Source organism: Mirounga angustirostris, unplaced genomic scaffold (assembly GCF_029215605.1).
Source record: "Mirounga angustirostris isolate CCGP_5_RB_7025 unplaced genomic scaffold, mMirAng1.0.hap1 SCAF_5, whole genome shotgun sequence".
In the NCBI taxonomy this organism is placed as follows: Eukaryota; Metazoa; Chordata; class Mammalia; order Carnivora; family Phocidae; genus Mirounga; species Mirounga angustirostris.
This window is the reverse complement of record NW_026991713.1, coordinates 21350486-21367616: the sequence shown is the minus strand read 5'-3', so window position 1 is coordinate 21367616 and position 17131 is coordinate 21350486. Positions and strand designations below refer to the sequence as shown.

Sequence of the window (17131 nt, the reverse complement as noted above, 5' to 3'; positions counted from 1 at the left end):
AGCATGATTATCACTTGATATAGTATATATTGATTTATTATTTTTCTTCCCCCTTTAAAAAGATGAGCTCTATGAGAACATGGGATCTGTTTTATTCATAAATTGTATCCTTAACACCTCGAATAAATATCACTGAAGGTCATGACAAAAGGTAGGAGGGTAGCTGAAACAAAAATAGGACAAAGAAAATAAATAAAGCCCTGTGTGGACACAAAACTAGGAGCTAGGAGCTCACAAGAATGTAACTGAAATCCCTAGGGGTCAAAAACAAATGTGCAATTGGTAACCAGGGTAATGAGCTTGAGAGCTTACCTATGGTTACCTTGGGGAGGTTTTCCAGTTAGGTAATCAGTGGACATAGGTTTTTACAGTTTTTGACCAGATAAGAACCAAATCTCTGCAGAAAGATGGTACTTCAAATGGCTACCAGCTTGGGTATCACTGTCATACCAGAACATGAAAAAATACTTGCCTCAGCCTGGGTCCTGGGAAAAATGAAAAGATGTCCCTGAGAATTATTTACTGTGACCTCCTCTCAAATCTTTGGGCTTTAAATTTATACTATCTACATGGTCTAGGAATCCCAACCCAAAAAACTGAAATACATATTGGTTCTGGGGTGTGCTAGTTATCAATTTATTGTCTATCAGCTCCAAGTCCACCCTTCTCTGTCCTACTTTGTAATATTGGAGCTGTACCCTATAAATATTTCTCTTGTACCTGATGGCTCAATGTTAAGCTTTGCCAAGAGTATCCTGAAGGGACAAGGCTAGTCAGCCCATTGAGAAAAGATAAATGATTTCAAACAAACTGATTTTTCTCATTAAATATAATAAAATATATAAGATTTGTTTCTGAAAACCCAATAGAAAGCTAATACCCAGAATTCTCACCTAACACACATTCTTTTCTTCCCATGGTAAAAAAAAAAAAAAAAAAAAAAGGCTGACTTCAAGCCAAGCTTAATTTTTCAAATATTAAAATATTCCCTAGTTACATCTAACATTTGAATGAATTTTCAGCTTCTTCAACTCAACAGATGTATTTTTGAAGATTTACAACCTCCTATCTACATGGATGGCTTTTAAGAAGCTTTTTAGGCTAGTAACCTCCAGTTTCATTTGGCGTAAGATTGGTTGTTTATATACCCCATTTCACAATCCAAAATCTCCCCCATTTTACAGAATAACAAAGGGTTATGTACATTTTAGCTATAATAAGAATGAAAATCATTCAGGGAAAAAAAAAAAAAACAGGCTTGCCATGATTTTGACTTGCTCTATATTAACTTTAACTTCCTCTACATTAGAACTGTGAAGTGAAAAACATACCTCATCCCATATTCTAGCAGGTACTGCCCTATAATGGTTAATTTTATGTCCCAACTTCACTGGGCCATAGAGTACCCAGATATTTGGTCAAACATTTTTCTGGGTGTTTCAATGAGGATGCTTTTAAATGAGATTAACATTTAAATCAGTAGATGAGGGCGCCTGGGTGGCTCAGTCGTTAAGCCTCTGCCTTCGGCTCAGGTCATGATCCCAGGGTCCTGGGATCGAGTCCCACATCGGGCTCCCTGCTCTGCGGGAAGCCTGCTTCTCCCTCTCCCACTCCCCCTGCTTGTGTTCCTGCTCTCCCTATGTCTCTCTGTCACATAAATCAATCAATCAATCAATCAGTAGATGAGGAAAGCCAATACCTTCCCTAAGGTGGGTGGGGCTTATCCAATCAGTTAAAGGTCTGAATAAAACCAAAAAGGTTGATCTTGCCCCAAGTAGGAGAAAATTGCTTCTGCTTGACTGCTTTCAAACTGGGATATGTTTTTTTCCTGCCTTTGGACTTGAACTGAAACATCAGCTCTTCCTGGGTCTTGAGCCTGCCAGCCTTCAGACTGAAACTATGCCATCAGCTCTCCTGGTTCTCAGGTCTTCTGGCTCACACTGAAACTACACTAGCAGATCTCCTAGGTCTCCAGCTTGTCAACTCACCCTGCAGATTTTGGGACTTGTCAGACTTCCTTATTACAAATCAATCTGTGTGTGTGTATGTGTGTGTGTGTGTTTGTGTGTGTTTATTAGTTCTGTTTCTCTGGAGAACACCCCAAATGGTCTCCTATTGTCCACCTCCCCACTAAAACATTTCCCTATAGATATATACATGCTCCAGACCTTTCTTGCCCATTTTGAAAGATATTATGTTTACTGTCCCCTCTTTTCCTCTTCTCCATCCCTGCCATGCCACTACCTTCTAAAAAATATTCCTACCCTATCTCTGTAATTATGTAGCTAGAATATGAGCTGGCATTTTTTAAATTTTATTTTATTATGTTATGTTAGTCACCATTCATTACATCATTAGTTTTTGATGCAGTGTTCCATGATTCACTGTTTGCGTATAACACCCAGTGCTCCATTCAATACGTGCCCTCAATACCCATCACCAGGCTAACCCATCCCCCCGGCCCCCTCCCCTCTAAAACCCTCAGTTTGTTTCTCAGAGTCCATAGTCTCTCATGGTTCATCTCCCCCCTCCAATTTACCCCCCTTCATTTTTCCCTTCTTTTTTTTTTAACATATAATGTATTATTTGTTTCAGAGGTACACGTCTGTGATTCAACAGTCTTACACAATTCACAGCATTCACCACAGCACATACCCTCCCCAATGTCTATCACCCAGCCACCCCATCCCTCCCACCCCCCACCACTCCTCAGTTTGTTTCCTGAGATTAAGAATTCCTCATATCAGTGAGGTCCTATGATTCATGTCTTTCTCTGACTGATTTATTTTGCTTAGCATAATACCCTCTAGTTCCATCCACGTCATTGCAAATGCCAAGAGTTCGTGTTTTTTGATGGCTGCACAATATTCCATTGTATATATATACCACATCTTCTTTATCCATTCATCTGTTGATGGACATCTTGGCTCTTTCCATAGTTTGGCTATTGTGGACACTGCTGGTATAAACATTGGGGTGCATGTACCCCTTCGGATCACTATATTTGTATCTACCCAGTAGTGTAATTGCTGGGTCGTAGGGTTGAGCTGACAACTTTTTGAAAAGACTGCCTACTCTCCAGGCCACAGTTGTTTGGCTGGGGGAAGGAAGGAACATCTGATCCAAGCTGGGCCAATCAGAGGCCTTACAAGATGTAAGATTTGTGGGTTGTTTTTTTTTAATTTAGAAACTGAAGAGAGTTGATTGAAGGCCTTTTCTGCTAGCAGCCATGCACAGAAATCAGAGTTAGATTAGAATTAGAATACAGAATTCTAAGAGCATGAAGCAAATACACTGAAGCAGAGGCAAGAGCTGAAAAAAGAACCCTACTGATAATAGCCGATTCCTCTGTCCTGTCGACTCCTAAAGCTTAGCCTCACCCTGCCTCTGTCTCAGTTATAGCAGTCAATAAATTCCCTTTTGACCTAAGCTGGACTGAATTAGGTTTCAGTCAACTGCAACCAGAGGAGACACAGTAAATCCCTACTGTGTGCAAATCATTATGGAAATTTATATACCTGAAACTAAACACAACCAAACTGAATTCATGTATTTTATATTATCTGTTTTCCATGAATTGATAGTTTTCAAAAAATTAAACGTGTCCACTCTTTGACCTAAAAACATCAACATTGAGGCTACTTAAAACGCAAAATTTCCCCAAAAAGAATCTCTCTTTGCTTGTATTTATAAGGGACTTACCAAATCAGAAAGCATAATTAGAAACCATGATGAGTTCCATGTTCCCTGACGAACACTATGAAGTCCCATTAAAAATAATATATAAAAATAATACCATAACAGAAAATACTAAAAAATTCCACAATCTCTGAATCTTTCAGGAAAATCATGCATATTTATAAAACGAGGACATCAATAAATAAATATCTTCTTGGTACTTATAAATTTAGTGTTTTCTTCTAAGTCAGATAAAAGCTGAAATTTATTATCTTCTTATACATCATAGAACCCCTGTTACAGAGAAAGCATTTAATTATAAAGTAGTTATTAGTCTACAGGTCATATGAAAAATAAACTGGCCCTAAATTTCCTCTTCAACAAGACCAATGTTATTCTGTGAAATAGGAAAGATGGTGGCTTGGATTAACTAAAATTCAAATAAACACACAATCTTCAGTACTCAAATTCAATTAAATTCAAAGTCTATAACCATCTACTATTTTATCAAGTTGCTAACAACGGTTTTAATGGCTGATTTCTCTAATCTCAAGCCCTGTATATTTTCCAGAATGATGTGCTAAGCAGCACAAATGTGAATAAAAAGAAAATCAAAGACAAAGAAGGAAATACACATATGCACTTCAAAAATAAACATGTTAAGAACTTAGTCATGAAGGGTTTGTACCCTCTAATGATCATAGTTCCATGTAACTTCTTTTTTATTCATTCTAATTTCACCATTAGGAAAGAGAATCAGGTGACCTGAGAATGGGTGACAGAGGAAAAGCAAGCTTGGAAGTAGTCAATACTTTTAATAAGGCAAGTGAAACAACTAGATGCTGAGAGATAAACAAGTTACTAAAAGCTTTAACAAAACGCAAAGCCCCATAATCAGCAGAAAGATCAGAAAGGTTAGGTATTCCATGTTTTCAATTTATAGAATTTCAGGAAATGTTATGAGCTTCATTTTCCCAACAGCACCCTAAGTACTAAATATATCTCAAGTTCAGTTCAAAGAACTATATTTTCACAAATCCTTATATAAATCAAAAACCCCTTATTCTACTGCAGTATTCTCAATCCCATCCCCATTAAGATTCCTCACACAATAACCACTCTGCCAAGAGAGTAGCAGAGGGATTATCAGAGAAGATATAAAGATTAGCACCTGCTAATACTAATATCCAATTCAGAAGTATTTGTCCATGTGATTCTAATCCAGTAAATATGTTTTACAGTTATGAGCCTTTGGCATTTTGGGATATACGGCATTCAATCTAAATAATGAAATGTTCAGAAAGGTTTTTGAGTCTCTGCTAAGGAAAGCATTTTAATCAAAGAGTCTGTCAAAATGAGATTAGAGTTAATATAAGTAACATCAATGAAAGGTTTGGCGGAAAAGATTAAATTCAGTAAGTCTTAAATACTTAGTTACCTCAGGAGATTAATACAAGAAGGAAAAGACATGGATTCTTCATACATCTCACAATGAAGAGAATGTGTATATAAAGGAGAGAGAGGGCATAAACATATATGCTTGCCTATGTATAAAATCTTTATAGAGAAGACATGAAAAACTGAAAGAATGGTTGCCTCTGGACTAAAGGACTGGGGGACCAGTGAATTGGGCTAAGAACACTAACTTTTCATTATATATTCTTTCAACTTATGGAATATTTGACTATATTTTCAATTCAATAAACAAATTTAAAATAAAAAGCATAAACCATGAATACAAATAATGTCTATGAAAGTAAAATATGTAAGCTACATGAAAAAGATACAAAGCACACTGGAGATTCAGAGGACAGAAAGATGACTCATCTATGAAAACAAGGAAACTGTCAACAAGGAGATGGTACTTGAGATGGGCCTTAAATGATGGGTAGAATAGATATATAAGAGAAATCATCCCAGGGAGGAGAATACTTGACTATAGACGCAAAGTTGGGAAAGGATGGGGCATGTTTAGGAAAGTATTCATGCAGAAGTTTAAGTCACATATAAGGTGCCATATTCTTTTTCTATGGCTGCTAACAAATTACCATATAATTAGAGCCTTAAATCAACACAAATTTATCATCTTATGGTTTCTGTGGCGAGGAGTCCATGTTAGGTTGGTCCTCTGCTCAGGTACTCATTAGGCTCAAATCAAAGTATCTGCCAGGGCTATGGTTTCATCTAAAGTGTGGGGTCCTCCTCCAGGATCACCGGTTGTGGGCTGAATTTAATTCCTTGCATTGCTAAGACTGACTCCCATTCTCAGATAAGAATAATGTACCTTTCAATTAACGTCAACTGATTTGTAACCTCATCACAGGTGTGATAACTCATCATATTCACACACTCACAAGTTCTGCCAGCACACAAAGAAGACTATACAGAAGCCACTCAAGAGAAGAGGATTATACAGGACATGTACATCACAGTAAGAATCTTCGGGAACATCTTAGAATTCTGCCTAGCACAGATGGTAATAGAAGATGAGAATAAAAATTCTTTAGGGCTATACCAAAATCCAACTAGTTTTCCTATTTTTCTGTTCCCAAAGATGCTGCTGTGTGTAAAATGTATATATACAATTACAGCTGCAACCAAGAATCTTCCCATATTTGGTAACTCTATTCTTTGACTGTTGATGGTAGTCACTTCTAATATGGCCTATTTTACTAACTGGGAATATCTGCCTCTCTCTCACAGTCTTTAATTCAATATGAATCATTCCTACCTCTTAATGAGGTAATTCCTGGCTGGCTTCTCTGTTACTGTTAGATTAATACTGAACTTATTAAGGACCTCCCTCACTCCACAAAGACCTAGAATCTTTGTTGTGCATTTTCCCCTTCTATTATTGGCTTTTATTTTTCTTGTCTTATGTTAGTTCATGCTACAAAAGCAATTTTAGGTATTCTGTGGTTCTCTAGCCTCCATCTTATCTATCCAAGAAAGAATTACAAATTCCGCAAAATGTCAGTTCTAGGGCCATATGGATGATTAAGTATACACATAATTAATATTTCTACAGTGCTGAATACGACTCTTTAGGAACACAAGTCTCAGACTTAGAAATACTTCTTTGATCTGGCAGCTTATATTTTTCTCATAGATAAAAATGAAAAGGTTTCATAACTTCTGCCTACTGATTTAGATGACAAATATGCTGATAGACAAAGAAGTAGAACACCATAAAAGAAGGCCACCTTATATAACTATTAGTCTCTCATAACAACATGGCACAAGGTTTGAGATCTTCTTCAGACAGCTACTACCACTGCTATAGTGATTTAACAAGGTGATCTGTATTCTCCAATTTTATTTTTTTATTTTTTTTAGGTAAACTCTACACCCAATATAAGGCTTGAACTCAAAACCCTGAGATCAAGAGTTGCATGCTCTATCAACTGAGCCTGGCAGGTGCCCCTGTATTCTCCAATTTTAAACAAAGCATTATTATGTCTTCTTCTAAGAAAAGGGGTATTTATTAAGAATTAGTTTGATGGTAGAAATGGTAAAATAAACATTGCTAGCGATAATTAAAATTTTAATAGTCTTAGCTTACAAACATGGCTTTCAAATTTGCAAACAGATTGTCAGGCCAAGTACAAGAGTCAGCTTTTTTTAATAGCAGTTTTTATAGCATAATAGGTAATTAAGCCAACAAATACTAAATGAGTCCCCACTAAGTGTAAGGCACTGTCTAGTAGGTGGGTGATGGTGGAGAAGAAAAATTACAGGATGAATCAAATATGAATTCTGCCCTCGAGTTATTTATAAGTGAAAAGAAAATCCTGAGGACAGGATCAACCCAATTTTCCTTTCCCTTCTGTAGCAGACAGACTCTTTAAGTGATCCCTATCATCCCCAATTCCTGTGTTCCTGTCCTTGTATGACCGTCTCCCCTTGAGTGTGGGCAGGACCTATGGCTTGTTTGTAACCAAAAGAATTTGCTAAAGGTGACAGAAAATGTACATAATTATTTGTACTTAAGTATGTGATTATATTACAAAACATTATAGCACCTATCTGGATGGAGACTCTCTCCTTTGCTGGCTTTGAGGAAGCAAACAGCCATGGTCAGAATGCCTCATGACCAGGAACTACAGGAGGCTTCTAGGAGCTGAAGCCGACCTCTAGCTGACAGCCAGCAAGAAACTGAAGCCTTCAGTCCTACAGCAAGGAACCAAATTCTGCCAACAACCTGAGTAAACCTGGAAACTGTTCCTTTCCCAGTCAAGCCTCAGTGGAGAACCACCTCTTGGCAAACACCTTGATTCAAGTTTTGTGAGATCTTCAGCAGAGGGCCCACAGAAACTAAATGCATGTTGTTTAAGACTAAATTTATGGTAATATTGTTGTTACAGAGCAAAAGATAAACAAATATACCTTCATTCTTTTTTTTTTAAGATTTTATTTTTTTACTTGAAAGAGAGAGCACACGAGAGAGCACAAGCAGGGAAGCAGCAGAGGGAGAGGGAGAAGCAGACTCCCACTGAGCAGGGAGCCCGATGTGGGGCTCGATCTCAGGACCCTGAGATGCCCTGAGATACCCTGAGAGGCACAACCAGAGATGAGTGTGTAAAGCCTAACTTGATCTGCACACTCCCACTGTGCCTCAGGGTATCTTTCTCTGAATGCCCTGTTTGCAAACATCTAGGTCAGTCCCATGGCTTAAACAACAATGTCCTAAATAGGGCGTGAGAATAAATCAAATGCACAATAATGTAAGCAGACGCTTAACTGACTGAGCCACCCAGGTGCCCTGATACACCTTCATTCTTCTCAAATTGCTCACATATCATAAGGGGCAAATTCAAGTATCCTAAACATCAGGTCACCACTGGTAATATGAAACCCCCAGCCTACACACAAGAGAAAAGCAGAATCAGTTACACAGTCACACTCTTCTAAGAAGCAGGCTCCAATTTGTTGCCAATATTGCCAGAAGGACCACGCTGGTTACCTGATTAACAGTTCAAAAACTAAAGATCAGCAGCTCTTCTCAGAGCGCAAGAAGCTTCCATTTCCTGACTAAATGATCAGAAGGAGCCACCAGGCCTATTAAGTATGAATGGAAAACCTGAAGGGTCAAGGGGCACCACAGTGGCTGGTAGAGATGACCAGCTTAGGTGTAGAAGAAAACTCTCATTCCTACTTACTCAAAGTAAAAATATATACCTCCTAGTAAAATACGGCTATTTTGCCTCTTGTCTAAAAGTCACCTTTCCTTATATTTTCTGTTTTATTGAGGTATAACTGACGAATAAAATTGTAAGATAAAGTGCACAATGTGATGATATGACATATGCACACATTGTAAAAGGATTCCCACAATCAAACTTATTACATATCCATTGCCTCACATATTTACCTCTCTCTTTTTTAAACCACCTTTTCTTAAATGCAGTGAGGCCCTGTTTGGGACATGCATTCATTATAAATAAGCCAGAGTAAGCCTACTACCATCTGAAGGTTCTTACCATCACTTTTTCAGAAGTCCCATCACCACAGGCTCATTGCAGCACAAATATTTTCACAAAGAGTGGAAGTGGTATATTAATACAATTTTATCAGGATAATACATGTAACTAAAAACAATTAACAGTATTTATTTTTTTTTATTATCCAGCAATGAGAACTGGAAAAGTATTCAACTGTTACTGTACTTATTTAACGTTCACTTTTTAAAGAGTCAGTTATTTGTTGTAAAACACAAAATGTGTGACAAAATATATGCTTAGAGTAATGTAGTTTTCTCCTTCACAAAAGGAGATTCACTACATTATATCATTTCATTTTTCTATATTATATCATTTCATTTTTCTCAAGCAAAAGTGAATCAATTATCTATTTCTAAATGGGCAGCTAACAAAACTAACTTTTATTACATATTTAAGAGAGTTATTTAATCTCTTTTAATTACACACACACACACAAAGGCTTTTTGCAAACCATTAACAGTTAAGAAGTACTTCCAATGACACTTTAGGTAGATAAAATATTCTTGGTTGTCTGAGAAAACCATTCCTATAACATTAGTAAATGCATAATCACATATCCAAATTGCAGGAAATAAAAGCAAAATAATTGGAAAGAATATACATTTACTCTAAGTAAAGCTCCAGGGCACAACCAGAGATGAGTGTGTAAAGCCTAACTTGATCTGCACACTCCCACTGTGCCTCAGGGTATCTTTCTCTGAATGCCCTGTTTGCAAACATCTAGGTCAGTCCCATGGCTTAAACAACAATGTCCTAAATAGGGCGTGAGAATAAATCAAATGCACAATAATGTAAATGAATATATCTCCTAGATATAATGAAGGACTAAATGTAACAATGTTAAAACCCGGCATAGAGAGGCCTGAAACAAACCAAAACAAAAATATTTCTAAGGCTTTCTAAAATAAAAGATTTAAAATAGGCAGGTTAATGAAGAATAACCTATAGACAGCTATTCTCGCCTTAGTGAGGGGCAAAAGTCACATTTGGGTCTTTTACCTGCTACTTCTAAGTTATAAGTAATAACCTGGTATACCAAACTCACAAAAATTCAGCCCACAGCACAAAACAAGTGGAGTAACTGGCCTCAGCCTAAAATGATGGTTCTACCATATTTCTTGGAATCCTTCCCAGAAGGCTCTGGACCCCTACTTTTTGAGACCTGTGACATGCACCAATAATTGATTTAAATCGTTTATCTCTGCTACTAAGATATACAATAACATGGGTGGCCATTCTGTCTCCCACCTGTGCCCTAAGCTGCACTAAGCATCTCACATATTCAACAGAATGACCTAAATATGTTGTGCATTATATAGAACAGGGGTCTACAAACTTTTCCTATAAAGTGCAGATAGTAAATATTTTAGACTTCATGGGACCACGTAGTCTCTGCTAGAGCTATCCAACATCATGGCATGAAAAGAGTCTTAGAGAATGTGTAAGGGCGCCTGGGTGGCTCAGTTGGTTAGGCGACTGCCTTCGGCTCGGGTCATGATCCTGGAGTCCCTGGATCGAGTCCCGCGTCAGGCTCCCTACTCGGCAGGGAGCCTGCTTCTCCCTCTGACCCTCCCCCCTCTCATGTGCTCTCTCTCTCTCGTTCTGTCTCAAATAAAAAATAAAAAAGAGAATGTGTAAATGAATGGGTATGGCTGTATTCCAGGAAAACTTTATTTACAAAAGGCAAGCTATAGGCTAGATTTGGACCACAAGCCATAGTTTGTCAACTCCTGACAGGAACTCTCAGGGGACCCCACACTTCAAATTTTTCTCAAGTCTAATAAATAGCTGAAAATCTCCCTTTGGTTGAGAAGAGAAGAAAACTGAACAATTTTTATTCTTTTTTTTTTTTAAGATTTTATTTATTTATTTGAATGAGAATGAGAGAGAGCACATGAGAGGGGGAAGGGTCAGAGGGAGAAGCAGACTCCCCGCTGAGCAGGGAGCCTGATGCGGGACTCAATCCAGGGACTCCAGGATCATGACCTGAGCCGAAGGCAGTCGCCTAACCAACTGAGCCACCCAGGCGCCCTTTATTCTATTTTTAAATTGCCAAGATCATATACTAGCTATACAGCAGACCTAGGGATCTGTGGGACTCCCTGAATGAACAAACAAGACATTATGGTAGATGAGAAATGAAGAAGGGTAAAGATGGTCAGTAATTTTAACCAACAACAAACAGTTATTGAAAATCATTACACCCATAAAAATTCTATCTGATCTAAAAATATTATATTTTTCCTGCCAATATTTAATAATGCATACCCTTCCCTCTCCTACTTTTTTCCACTCCTTCTCTATTGCTTACCTTGTGTAAAAACAGATAAAAGCAGCACTTGATGGTAGCAATAGCTTCCTCACTGGTCTCCCTGCTTCCAGAAATGAGCTACCTAAAACACAATTCTGTTCTGCTTACAATAAGTTGCCAATTTAGCAATGGATAAGCATATGAAATGTGGGTCACAGAGAACTTAGTGTGAGTCTAGATTCTGTAATTTATTAGCTGTGTGACAAGCTTTGCGCAGTGGCAGTATCGTAGCCAATGAGGTTTATCCAAGGCGTGATTGTTGCTAATATTAGCTGTGTGACCCTGGGCAATTTACTTAACCTCTCCAACTTCTATTTCCTTATCCATAAAATAGTTTTTAAAAAGTCATAAAGTTGTGGTAAAAAGTAAATAAGGGAATTCATGTAAAATACTTATCAAAATACCTGATACATTATAATCATTCAATAAATGTATGATATGATTACGGTAACTGTAGAGTTAATGTGTTTTAAAACCCGTCTGCATATTCTTTGAAATTCCTCCCACTGAGAGGTAAGATCTACGTGCCCTCCCCTTGAATCTGGGTCAGCCTTAGTAAGTTGCTTGTAACCATGAGAATGCAGCAGAGGTGAGACTGTATGGTTTCTGAGGCTATGTCAGAAAAAGCCATACAGCTTCTGAGTCTCTTGATACACTCTCTGGGGCCACGTAAGAAATCCAGGTACTCTGACATTGCAACATTGGAGAGACCACATATAAGCACTATTCAGCTGAGCATCCACCCAGCCATGTGAGTAAACCATCTTCGTCAACTAACCCAGCTAAGCCTTCAGATGACCACAACCATACAGATGACCATAGCCAACATCTGACTGCAACTATCTGACCACAGAATTGTGAGCAAAACAAACTGTTACTTTAAATAGTTAAGTTTTGGGTAATTTGGTAGGTAGACAGCAATAGCAACCAGAACAAAATTTTAGTGTAAGTAGTGATGTAACAAAAATCTAAAACATACAGCATTGGCCAAATCCCTCAGCAGCCTCACAAGAAACACAAGATAAAGATGCGCCTGGCTTGAAGAGGTTTACAGTTATGACTTTTATCTAATGGAGTAAACCCCAGTAAAATCCATCAAAAGAGCAAAAAATGTTCAAGGAAACTGTATGAACAGAAGTATTCCCAGCTTAAACTTAAATAAATGGAGTAAGTAGAAAAAGAAAAGAAGTCTTTGGACACCCAAACTTCTAGAAGCAGGAAGCAGGCCCAGAAAGCTACCCAAATGCAGATATAGAGCATTTCTTAAAGAAATGAAAGAATGATTCAGAAGGAAGAATCAAGAACCCAAATGGCAGAACCAGGAGCAATGGAGAACAATTCCTAATGAGCAGTACTGGACCCTAATCAAGAAACTGGCAACATCTGACCAGCTGGATTTCAAAACTGCAACTGTCTCATGATTGCTATGTAGCTCTCATTTCTCCCATTTTAGAATGGGATGTCTATTGTGGTTATCCTTCCCTGAATCACTACTGTACAGTGGCTATGTGGGGAGCAGATAACATCTTTTCGGTTCATAGGTCTTCATATCAAGAGAATCTATATCTGAGGAGCCTCACGTGCACACAGTTTATTTAGATAACTGGATCCTGAGCTCATGCCAGAACAAATAAGCCTTTAAGGTGGAAGAGGGGACGCCTGGGTGGCTCAGTGGGTTAAGTGTCTGCCTTCGGCTCAGGTCATGATCCCAGGGTTCTGGGATCGAGCCCTGCATTGGGCTCCCTGCTCTGCAGCTTCTCCCTCTGCCAGCTGCTCCCCCTGCTTGTGCTCTGTCTGACAAATAAATAAAAATATTTAAGAAAAAAAATAAAGTGGAAGAGGGCTTGGAAGGTAATGAATTTTGCATTTGAGAGAATTGTAAATAATGTGACCAGAGGAAAGACTGGTTGGTTTTAAAACATGTCTATCTGCATCTTTTAAACAATTCTTTTTTTGACGCTTCTCCCATCAAGAGGTGTGATCCATGTCCACTCCCCTTGAATCCAGCCCAGTTTTAGTGACAAGCTTGTAAAAATAAAATGCAGCAGAAATGACATTATTATAACTTCCACATCTTGATCAGAAAAGCCCACAAAGCTTTTCTTGATTCTCTTAAGACACTTGCTCTGAGCAAAGCCTGCCACCATGTAAAAAGTCTGACTACCCCCAAAACAGCATGCTGGAGAGGCCACATATAGGTACTTTGGTTAGTAGCAAAGCTGATGGCCCACCAACAGCCAGCATCAACTACCAGCCATGTGAGTGAGCCAAATCAGATATCCAGCCCACTTGAATCTTTATGGCTTTTAGCCCCAGCTGACATCTGACTATAAGTGACAGAGCCTTAAATGAGGCACGCCCAGCATAGAGACTACTGCCCAGTAACAAATGATTGACCTACAAAAACATGAGCAATATAGTCATTTTACTCTTCTACGTTTTACATAATGTCTTATACAACAACAGTAAGCAAAACAATAATGATGATGTCACTCTCTTTCAGTGGCTTCCTGTTATTCTTAGAATAAAGTCAAGTTCCTTTTATATAATTTACATGGTCCTGCATGATCCAGTACATTTACCTGGTTGTTAACTAGTAAGTGGCCTTAGCTGAAATGTCCCTTCCTCTAAAATCTATTCCTTTTAACATCAAGTATAGGGTAGGGGCCCCTTCTAAGCATTCCTATAACATTCTTTACTTTTCCTGTTACAGTACTTGGCTATGCTACATATTTACTTACATTAATCTCTCAGTAGACTCTACATCCTCTACAGGTAGGAATCACATCTTATTGACCAATGTGATGCCAATACCCAGTGCACGTGATAAGCATTCATATAGCTTTGCTAAGTATTAAATGAATAACAAGATCATAGGGTAGAAAAAGTAGAAAGAACCCTAATAGCAAACAAAATAGAATAGAATAGGTTAGTAATATAGGTAGGTACAAACAATATACTGTAGGAGAATGGGGAAGGGAAAACCTCTCTGAAGGAGGAATTTTGGTGAGACAACTGACACAGAATCAATACAGTAAAGTTTATTTTAAAAGGATTAAACATTAATTGTTTTTGGCTTAAGCAACAATAACTGAAACAGATATAACAGGTACTTCATAAAAGATGGTATCCAAATGGCCAATAAGCATATGAAAAAGTGCTCAACATCATCATTCAGCAGGGAAATGCAAATGAAAACACAATGAGATACCACAACACACCCACCAGAATAAATAAAATTAGAAAGGCTTACAATATCAAGTGTTGACCAAATGTGGAGTATTGACACTTTCTTACATTGCTGGTTAAAAGTGTAAATCTGTACAAACTTTCTGGGAAACTATCCAGCAACATTTGGTGAAACTAAAATTATGCCCACTCTATAACCCAGAAATTCCACTTCCACATTTATAACCAACAGAAATGCATATAGATGTACATACACAAATGTATACAAACACACAAACACACCCCAAAACATGTGTGCAAGAATGTTCATGGGAGCACTATTCATAATAGCCAAAAACTAGAAACAACCCAATTGTTCACCAACAGGAGAATGTATAAATTATGGTATGTTTATACAATAAAACTATACAATTAAGAAGTATTACCACTATCTGCAACAGCATGCATGAATCTCAGAAATAAAATGAGTAAAACAAGCTAAACAAAAGACTAGCTAGAATTCCATTCCATTTATATGAATTTCGAAAACAAACTAAATCAAAACTAATATGAAGAATGAAGTCACAATAGCAGTTACCTCTCAAGGACTACCCATTGACTGGGAAAGGGTATAAGGCAGCTTTCTTGGGTGTTGGAAATGTTCCCTATCTTAACGTGGGTTCACAGAATTGTACACAAGATTTGTGTACTTCACTATGCGGTATACCTCATTAAAAACTGTTTAAGGGGCACCTGGGTGGCTCAGTTGGTTAAGGGTGTCCAACTCTTGGTTTCAGCTCAGGTCATGATCTCAGGGTCGTGAAATCAAGCCCCATGTCAGGCTCCACACTCAGTGTGGAGTCTGCTTGAGATTCTCTCCTCCGCCCGACTCCGTGTCTCTCCCTGCTCTCTCTCTCAAATAAATAAAAAAAAATCTTTTTAAAAAATTGTTTAAATATCCTGCAAACCAGTTTACATTCTTAAGGCACAGAAATAGTACAGACAGCAAAAGAGCGATGACCTACATAAAACAGCAAGAAAAAATTCCCACTGGACCTCCTCTGCCCTTTGGTGACATTAAACACCATGACAGCTGAAATGCAGGTGTGCCGGGATCAGCAATAAACTAATGACTGCTCTAGTGCCAGCTTCAGGGGCGCACACACTATACAAACTGCTTAAATGAAGCTGAAAGTAAACAGGCCTTTAAGAATAATATTTTTTCGGGCACCTGGGTGGCTGTTGGTTGGGAGACTGCCTTCGGCTCAGGTCATGATCCTGCAGTACCGGGATCGAGTCCCGCATCGGGCTCCCTGCTCAGTGGGGGGTCTGCTTCTCCCTCTGACCCTCCCCCCTCTTGTGCTCTCTCTCTCATTCTCTCTCTCACATAAATAATAAAATCTTTTAAAAAAATAGTATTTTTTCATTTATGTTGCTACCCTACCAAATTTACAGAAATAATCTCTTATATTTGGATTTTATAAACATATATTAAAATATAACTATCCTTGGGGAGCCTGGGTGGCTCAGTTGGTTAAGCGTCTGCCTTCGGCTCATGTCATGATCCCAGGGTCCTGGGACTGAGTCCCACATCGGGCCCCCTGCTCAGCAGGGAGTCTGCTTCTCCCTCTCCCTCTCTTCCCATGCTCATTATCTCTCTCTCAAATAAATAAATAAAATCTTTAAAATATACATATATATATAATTACCTTTAATTATCTGAGACTCAACACTTAAAGTAAATATTCTGGAGTTATGTAAAAGAATGAAGATGTGAACTGTATTTGGCCCATCTATGTAGTCAGTTTAGATGAATGGTAACATACTGCTAATGAGATCAAAGTTGTAGGTTCCAGACTTAAAGCAGTCCGTTCCATGCAGAAACTAATGTCCTCTGGCATAGTCATAACAATGCTTTCCACAGTCTGATAGCTTCTATTACAAGAATCAAAAAAAAGAGAAGACACAGTATATGTAATCAGAATTACATAAATGTTACAAATATGACAATTTAAAGCATATTATATTATTATTAGCACAATTATTGTTAATATCACTAAATAAATAAATGAACTCTCCCTGATAAAATGGTAAAATCAGCAGGATACCATATAGAAACTAAAATTAGATTTTGCCCTCAAAATGTAGAGGGCAAAAACTAGCAGACAAATTTGGCCAAATTGATTAAACTCAAGAACTTTGTCTCAAGACTACTCATATTTTCTTTTTATATGTGACATTTAAATCATATTCTTCTGTCCTCCCCACATTCCAGCAATCTACATTAATAGAGATTTCCAGAGCTACTTGATTTGGAGATTGAGATAATGTAGTAAATTAAAAAAAAAACAGAAAAATCATCCATTTAAAATTCTGTAATTACCCAAAAGTTATAATTACAGGCAAGCTTAACTGGAATCTAAATTTTCTAACTACTAGATTTGCCCCCCCCCGAAAAAAAAAAAAAAGTGAT

General features: G+C 37.9%; 1 protein-coding gene and 1 pseudogene across 1 annotated transcript in view; one reads left to right on the top strand and one right to left on the bottom strand.

Annotated features, from left to right (window-relative positions):
• The window catches only part of ANKS1B (ankyrin repeat and sterile alpha motif domain containing 1B), a 1110621-nt gene that overhangs the window by 1059791 nt on the left and 33699 nt on the right, over positions 1–17131 (bottom strand). The window lies entirely within an intron of this gene.
• On the top strand, positions 11696–11758 carry LOC123845031 (U4 spliceosomal RNA; annotated as a pseudogene).